The sequence below is a fragment of the Manis pentadactyla genome, chromosome 4 (genome assembly GCF_030020395.1).
Source record: "Manis pentadactyla isolate mManPen7 chromosome 4, mManPen7.hap1, whole genome shotgun sequence".
Taxonomy (NCBI): Eukaryota; Metazoa; Chordata; class Mammalia; order Pholidota; family Manidae; genus Manis; species Manis pentadactyla.
In genome coordinates, this window is record NC_080022.1 from 142,519,626 (window position 1) to 142,529,156 (window position 9,531).

A 9,531-nucleotide genomic window follows, 5' to 3' on the forward strand; every position below is an offset into this window, starting at 1 on the left:
CTGCCTATGCTTTCTGATTCCAGGCCAAAGGTTATTTGTGTATCTCTCCAAAATCATTATCCATGGAAACCTAAATACGCAGATCCTAAATTCGAAAATGAAAATCATGAGGAATTTGTTTCTAATGAACAAGGACATTCTCCATAATAACCACAATACAACCATCAAAATCAGGAAGATAACACTGATATATTACTTCCCTCTTAGACACCATTAAGCAATGACTTTTTAGCAAAAGGATCTAGTCCAGCATCATACTTTTCATTTAGTTTCAGGTTACTTGTATTTCCCTCAGTGTGGAAGTTTCCCAGTCTTTCCTTGATTTTCGTGGCCTTGACGCTTTTGAAGATTACAGGCCAATTATTTTTTAGAATGTTCCTCAATTTGATTTGATGAGATTCAGGCTAAATATTCTTGGCAGAAATACTGCAGGAATGACATTGTTCTCACTGCATCCTATCAGGTGGAGCACAATTTGGTTTGTTCCCATACTGGTGATTTTAGCTTCAATCACTTGAAGTGGTGTGTGCCATGCTTTCCACTGTAAAGTTTTTCTTTTTGTAATTCATTATTTTCCAGGGGTGTTACTCTGAGCCTGCAAATATCCTGTTCCTCATCTAACGTCTTGTATATTATTTTTTATGGATTCCTATTTTGTTCAATTATAATTATTAATTTTGATGCTCAAGTTGTCCCATATTTTTAGCCTTGGAACTCCTTTCAAGCTGGCTTCTATATCCTTTTGACATGACCCCATCATTCTTGGAACACTTCCTGACTTTCTGGAGTAAGATGTCCCAGGATCCATCCCATACTTTCTCTGCCACAGCCTTATCTCCAAGAGGCCCTGGTTCCTTTTCTTTTTTTTTTTTTTTTTTTTTTTTTTTTTAATAATTATTTTTTATTGAAGGGTAGTTGACACACAGTATTACATTACATGAGTTTCAAGTGTACAACACAGTGGTAGAACATTTATATACATAATTCTAGGTTCCAGCTATCACCCTACCAGGCTGTTACAATATCTTGACTATATTCCTTATGCTATACATTACATCCCGGTTACTAATTTATTTTACCATTGGAAGTCTGTCCTTTTTTTTTTTTTTTTTTTTTTTTTGTGAGGGCATCTCTCGTATTTATTGATCAAATGCTTGTTAACGACAATAAAATTCTGTATAGGGGAGTCAATGCTCAATGCACAATCATTATTCCACCCCAAGCCTAATTTTTGTCAGTCTCCAATCTTCTGAGGCATAACAAACAAGTTTTTACATGTAGAACAAATTCTTACATAATGAATAAGTTACATAGTGAACAGTACAAGGGCAGTCATCACAGAAACTTTCGGTTTTGCTCATGCATTATGAACTATAAACAGTCAGTTCAAATATGAATACTCATTTGGTTTTTATACTTGATTTATATGTGGATACCACATTTCTCTCTTTATTATTATTATTTTTAATAAAATGCTGAAGTGGTAGGTAGATACAAGATAAAGGTAGAAAACATAGTTTAGTGTTGTAAGAGAGCACATGTAGATGATCAGGTGTGTGCCTGTAGACTATGTGTTAATCCAAGCTAGACCAGGGCAATAAAACATCCATGTATGCAGAAGATTTCTCTCAGAACGGGGGGGTGAGGTTCTAAGCCTCACCTCTGTTGATCCCCAATTTCTCACCTGATGGCCCCCCTGCGACTGTGCCTGTCTTAGGTTGTTCCTCCCTTGAGGAATCTTACCCGTCTCTGGCTAACCAGTCATCTTCCGGGGCCATACAGGGAAATGTGAAGTTGGTAAGTGAGAGAGAAGCCTTATTGTTTGAAAAAGTTAGCTTTTTACTTCTTTGCATATTTATGCCCTGTGGCTTCTATGCCCAGCATTTGTCTTGAGGTATCTTTACCACTTGGAAGAATTATGATACTCGGTAAATTTGATATGAGGCACGAATTCTATTTAAGGGTTGTAATTAGGAAGGAAGGAGAAAAGCTATAGAAGTAGCAGGCGGAAGAAAACATGGGAAGATTGATTATTTCTTTGATATATCTTCTTGTAGAGTAACTTCAGCATGTATAGGTTTTAAGCTACTACTTAAATTGCACACACACATTAACATAATAGGAGTATAGTTACATAACCAAAGCATATCTGTAATTACCAGCCATCTGCAGTGAAACCAAGAAAACCAGTTAGGCACCTTAGGCATTTGTGAAAACTTATCTATGATATGGTGGATATTGTCCAAATGAACTTGAACAGTCTGAGAGAAATCAGACAAATTAAAACAACCCATTCCTGGGGACTGTTCACATGCCATATGTTCTTTTAACAATAAATAGTTTGTAGTTGTAAGACTTTGGAGCGCTACAATTTGCACTTCTCCAAATTCTTGGTTGAGTTCCAACAGTATAGATCCAGTCCAATTTTGTTGTTTTACTGTATGCACAGGCCAGCTTAGATATCTCCTTCCTCATTCCCATGGCAGGTCCAGGAACTGGTGGGATGAGTGCATCTACAGCTGTAGCAGTGCGTGGATCTTTGTTGGGGTTTTTTGATGATCATCTTCTGGCATGAGTCTTCCAGAGGGTGCAGATGTTGGAAGTTCTTTTTCATATCGTATCTTAGTTCATTTTCGGGGTAGCCCAATTAGGCTTTGATCCTCTGTATAAACACAAACAGACCCTTTGCCTACACTTTTATATGCCCTTTATACCCTTGTGTAGAACTCGTTGGAGGTTACCACACAGGAACTGCCCTTTTTTTTTTTTTTTTTTTTTTGCTATCACTAATCTACACTTACATGACGAATATTATGTTTACTAGGCTCTCCCCTATACCAGGTCTCCCCTATAAACCCCTTTACAGTCACTGTCCTTCAGCATAGCAAAATGTTGTAGAATCACTACTTGCCTTCTCTGTGTTGTACAGCCCTCCCTTTTCTCCTACCCCCCCATGCATGTTAATCTTAATACCCCCCTACTTCTCCCCCCCTTATCCCTCCCTACCCACCCATCCTCCCCAGTCCCTTTCCCTTTGGTACCTGTTAGTCCATTCTTGAGTTCTGTGATTCTGCTGCTGTTTTGTTCCTTCAGTTTTTCCTTTGTTCTTATATTCCACAGATAAGTGAAATCATTTGGTATTTCTCTTTCTCCGCTTGGCTTGTTTCACTGAGCATAATACCCTCCAGCTCCATCCATGTTGCTGCAAATGATTGGATTTGCCCTTTTCTTATAGCTGAGTAGTATTCCATTGTGTATATGTACCACATCTTCTTTATCCATTCATCTACTGATGGACATTTAGGTTGCTTCCAATTCTTGGCTATTGTAAATAGTGCTGCAATAAACATAGGGGTGCATCTGTCTTTCTCAAACTTGATTGCTGCATTCTTAGGGTAAATTCCTAGGAGTGGAATTCCTGGGTCAAATGGTAAGTCTGTTTTGAGCATTTTGATGTACCTCCATACTGCTTTCCACAATGGTTGAAATAACTTACATTCCCACCAGCAGTGTAGGAGGGTTCCCCTTTCTCCACAGCCTCGCCAACATTTGTTGTTGTTTGTCTTTTGGATGGCAGCCATCCTTACTGGTGTGAGGTGATACCTCATTGTAGTTTTAATTTGCATTTCTCTGATAATTAGCGATGTGGAGCATCTTTTCATGTGTCTGTTGGCCATCTGTATTTCTTTTTTGGAGAACTGTCTGTTCAGTTCCTCTGCCCATTTTTTAATTGGGTTATTTGTTTTTTGTTTGTTGAGGCGTGAGAGCTCCTTATATATTCTGGACGTCAAGCCTTTATCGGATGTGTCATTTTCAAATATATTCTCCCATACTGTAGGGATCCTTCTTGTTCTATTGATGGTGTCTTTTGCTGTACAGAAGCTTTTCAGCTTAATATAGTCCCACTTGTTCATTTTTACTGTGGCTTTCCTTGCCCGGGGAGATATGTTCAAGAAGAGGTCACTCATGTTTATGTCTAAGAGGTTTGTGCCTATGTTTTCTTCCAAGAGTTTAATGGTTTCATGGCTTACATTCAGGTCTTTGATCCATTTTGAGTTTACTTTTGTATATGGGGTTAGACAATGGTCCAGTTTCATTCTCCTACATGTAGCTGTCCAGTTTTGCCAGCACCACCTGTTGAAGAGACTGTCATTTCGCCATTGTATGTCCATGGCTCCTTTATCAAATATTAATTGACCATATATGTCTGGGTTAATGTCTGGATTCTCTAGTCTGTTCCATTGGTCTGTGGCTCTGCTCTTGTGCCAGTACCAAATTGTCTTGATTACTATGGCTTTATAGTAGAGCTTGAAGTTGGGGAGTGAGATCCCCCCTACTTTATTCTTCTTTCTCAGGATTGCTTTGGCTATTCGGGGTCTTTGGTGTTTCCATATGAATTTTTGAATTATTTGTTCCAGTTCATTGAAGAATGTTGCTGGTAGTTTCATAGGGATTGCATCAAATCTGTATATTGCTTTGGGCAGGATGGCCATTTTAACGATATTAATTCTTCCTAGCCACGAGCATGGGATGAGTTTCCATCTGTTAGTGTCCCCTTTAATTTCTCTTAAGAGTGACTTGTAGTTTTCAGAGTATAAGTCTTTCACTTCTTTGGTTAGGTTTATTCCTAGGTATTTTATTTTTTTTGATGCAATTGTGAATGGAGTTGTTTTCCTGATTTCTCTCTCTGTTGGTTCATTGTTAGTATATAGGAAAGCCACAGATTTCTGTGTGTTGATTTTGTATCCTGCAACTTTGCTGTATTCCGATATCAGTTCTAGTAGTTTTGGGGTGGAGTCTTTAGGGTTTTTTATGTACAGTATCATGTCATCTGCAAATAGTGACCGTTTAACTTCTTCTTTACCAATCTGGATTCCTTGTATTTCTTTATTTTGTCTGATTGCCGTGGCTAGGACCTCCAGTACTATGTTAAATAACAGTGGAGAGAGTGGGCATCCCTGTCTAGTTCCCGATCTCAGAGGAAATGCTTTCAGCTTCTCGCTGTTCAATATAATGTTGGCTGTGGGTTTATCATAGATGGCCTTTATTATGTTGAGGTACTTGCCCTCTATTCCCATTTTGCTGAGAGTTTTTAACATGAATGGATGTTGAACTTTGTCAAATGCTTTTTCAGCATCTATGGAGATGATCATGTGGTTTTTGTCTTTCTTTTTGTTGATGTGGTGGATGATGTTGATGGACTTTCGAATGTTGTACCATCCTTGCATCCCTGGAATGAATCCCACTTGGTCATGGTGTATGATCCTTTTGATGTATTTTTGAATTCGGTTTGCTAATATTTTGTTGAGTATTTTTGCATCTACGTTCATCAGGGATATTGGTCTGTAGTTTTCTTTTTTGGTGGGGTCTTTGCCTGGTTTTGGTATTAGGGTGATGTTAGCTTCATAGAATGAGTTTGGGAGTATCCCCTCCTCCTCTATTTTTTGGAAAACTTTAAGGAGAATGGGTATTATGTCTTCCCTGTATGTCTGATAAAATTCCGAGGTAAATCCATCTGGCCCGGGGGTTTTGTTCTTTGGTAGTTTTTTGATTACCTCTTCAATTTCGTTGCTGGTAATTGGTCTGTTTAGATTTTCTGTTTCTTCCTGGGTCAATCTTGGAAGGTTATATTTTTCTAGGAAGTTGTCCATTTCTCCTAGGTTTCCCAGCTTGTTAGCATATAGGTTTTCATAGTATTCTCCAATAATTCTTTGCATTTCCGTGGGGTCCGTCGTGATTTTTCCTTTCTCGTTTCTGATACTGTTGATTTGTGTTGACTCTCTTTTCTTCTTAATAAGTCTGGCTAGAGGCTTATCTATTTTGTTTATTTTCTCGAAGAACCAGCTCTTGGTTTCATTGATTTTTGCTATTGTTTTATTCTTCTCAATTTTATTTATTTCTTCTCTGATCTTTATTATGTCCCTCCTTCTGCTGACCTTAGGCCTCATCTGTTCTTCTTTTTCCAATTTCGATAATTGTGACATTAGACCATTCATTTGGGATTGCTCTTCCTTTTTTAAATATGCTTGGATTGCTATATACTTTCCTCTTAAGACTGCTTTTGCTGTGTCCCACAGAAGTTGGGGCTTAGTGTTGTTGTTGTCATTTGTTTCCATATATTGCTGGATCTCCATTTTGATTTGGTCATTGATCCATTGATTATTTAGGAGCGTGTTGTTAAGCCTCCATGTGTTCGTGAGCCTCTTTGCTTTCTTTGTACAGTTTATTTCTAGTTTTATGCCTTTGTGGTCTGAAAAGTTGGTTGGTAGGATTTCAATCTTTTGGAATTTTCTGAGGCTCTTTTTGTGGCCTAGTATGTGGTCTATTCTGGAGAATGTTCCATGTGCACATGAGAAGAATGTATATCCCGCTGCTTTTGGATGTAGAGTTCTATAGATGTCTATTAGGTCCATCTGCTCTACTGTGTTGTTCAGTGCTTCCGTGTCCTTACTTATTTTCTGCCCAGTGGATCTATCCTTTGGGGTGAGTGGTGTGTTGAAGTCTCCTAGAATGACTGCATTGCAGTCTATATCCCCCTTTAGTTCTGTTAGTATTTGTTTCACATATGCTGGTGCTCCTGTGTTGGGTGCATATATATTTAGAATGGTTATATCCTCTTGTTTGACTGAGCCCTTTATCATTATGTAGTGTCCTTCTTTATCTCTTGTTACTTTCTTTGTTTTGAAGTCTATTTTGTCTGATATTAGTACTGCAACCCCTGCTTTCTTCTCACTGTTGTTTGCTTGAAATATGTTTTTCCATCCCTTGACTTTTAGTCTGTACATGTCTTTGGGTTTGAGGTGAGTTTCTTGTAAGCAGCATATAGATGGGTCTTGCTTTTTTATCCATTCTGTTACTCTGTGTCTTTTGATTGGTGCATTCAACCCATTAACATTTAGGGTGACTATTGAAAGATATGTACTTATTGCCATTGCAGGCTTTAAATTCGTGGTTACCAAAGGTTCAAGGTTAGCCTCTTTAGTATCTTACTGCCTAACTTAGCTCGCTTATTGAGCTGTTATATACACTATCTGGAGATTCTTTTCTTCTCTCCCTTCTTGTTCCTCCTCCTCGATTCTTCATATGTTGGGTGTTTTGTGCTGTGCTCTTTCTAGGAGTGCTCCCATCTAGAGCAGTCCCTGTAAGATGTTCTGTAGAGGTGGTTTGTGGAAAGCAAATTCCCTCAGCTTTTGTTTGTCTGGGAATTGTTTAATCCCACCGTCATATTTGAATGATAGTCGTGCTGGATACAGTATCCTTGGTTAAAGCCCTTCTGTTTCATTGTATTAAATATATCATGCCATTCTCTTCTGGCCTGTAGGGTTTCTGTTGAGAAATCTGACGTTAGCCTGATGGGTTTCCCTTTATAGGTGACCTTTTTCTCTCTAGCTGCCTTTAACACTCTTTCCTTGTCCTTGATCTTTGCCATTTTAATTATTATGTGTCTTGGTGTTGCCCTTCTTGGATCCTTTCTGTTGGGGGTTCTGTGTATTTCCGTGGTCTGTTTGATTACTTCCTCCCCCAGTGTGGGGAAGTTTTCAGCAATTATTTCTTCTAAGATACTTTCCATCTCTTTGCCTCTCTCTTCTTCTTCTGGGACCCCTATAATACGGATATTGCTCCTTTTAGATTGGTCACACAGTTCTCTTAATATTGTTTCATTCCTGGAGATCCTTTTGTCTCTCTCTATGTCAGCTTCCATGCGTTCCTGTTCTCTGATTTCAATTCCATCAATGGCCTCTTGCATTCTATCCATTCTGCTTATAAACCCTTCCAGAGTTTGTTTCATTTCTGCGATCTCCTTTCTGGCATCTGTGATCTCTTTCCGGACTTCATCCCATTTTTCTTGCGTATTTCTCTGCATCTCTGTCAGCATGTTTATGATTCTTATTTTGAATTCTTTGTCAGGAAGACTGGTTAGGTCTGTCTCCTTCTCTGGTGTTGTCTCTGTGATCTTTGTCCGCCTGTAGCTTTGCCTTTTCATGGTGATAGGAATAGTCTGCAGAACTGGGACGAGTAACGGCTGGAAGGACTTCCTTTCTTGTTGGTTTGTGGCCCTCCTCTCCTGGGAGAACAGCGGCCTCTAGTGGCTTGTGCTGCGCAGCTGCGCGCAGACAGGGTTTCTGCTTCCTGCCCGGCTGCTATGGAGTTAATCTCCGCTGTTGCTGTGGGCGTGGCGTGGCTCGGGCAGCTACTCCAAAATGGTGGAGTCGCGTTGGAGCAGGAGCTGCTGGGAGGCTATTTATCTCCGTAAGGGGCCTCCCTGCTCCCTGCAGCCCAGGGGTTAGGGTGCCCAGAGATCCCGGATTCCCTACCTCTGGATTAAGTGGCCCGCCCTGCCCCTTTAAGACTTCCAAAAAGCACCCGCCAAAACAAAACAACGACCACAAAAAAAAAACAAGAAAAAAAAAATTTTTTTAATTAAAAAAAAAAAAAAAATTTTTAATTAAAAAAAAAAAAGGTGGTCATTCCTTTTTCTTTATTCTCCGGTGCCAGCCTCAGGCCTCTGCTCACCGGTCTTTCTGCCCTGTTTCCCTAATATTGGGGTCCCTGTCCCTTTAAGACTTCCAAAAAGCGCTCGCCAAAACAAAGCAGCAAAAAAGCAAAAAAAAAAAAAAAAATTGTCGCGCGCTTTTCTTATGTCCTCTGTCGCCCAGCCTCCAGTGCCTGCTCACTGTTCTTGCTGCCCTGTTTTCCCAGTATCGAGGGCCCTGCACTCTGGCCCGGATGGCTGGGGCTGGGTGTTCGGCAGCCCTGGGCTCCGTCTCCCTCCCGCTCTGCCTGCTCTTCTCCCGCCGGGAGCTGGGGGGAGGGGCGCTCGGCTCCCGCGGGGCTGGGGCTTGTATCTTACCCCCTTCGCGAGGCGCTGGGTTCTCTCAGGTGTGGATGTGGTCTGGATATTGTCCTGTGTCCTCTGGTCTTTATTCTAGGAAGGGTTGTCTTTGTTATATTTTCATAGATATATGTTGTTTTGGGAGGAGATTTCCGCTGCTCTACTCACGCCGCCATCTTCCGCCCCACTCTCCCTGGTTCCTTTTCATGAAGAATATATTTAGGAACCAAGATCTAGGTGTTAGGTATGCTCATTGCTATTGGGGTATAACTGATCCCAAGTCCTCTCACTGGACACAACTTAAGTATGTGTGCTAAACTACAGTATATCTGTAATTTGTCTTGAAAACTGGGGTTCACACTGGTTATCTCCAATTACAACCGAACACTACAAGATTCATTCCTGTTTTCTCTCTTCATATTTATAATCCTTTCTAGGACAGTGAGAAATCTGGCTCCCACTCTCCATCATCTATCTGATTTGCATCCCTAGACCTAAGCACTACTCCATTGCCGCTGCCAGAGCCCTCAACAGATGCCCCTCCATACTCCATTCAGGCTCTGCCACCTCATGCCAGGATTCTGTCCTGCACAAATACCCTTCTTGCCCTGCTCAGGCTGACAGCCCTTATTGGGCAGTCACCACTGCTATGACCGCATGGATGCCGTCCCTACCCAACTTGGACTCTGACATACTGC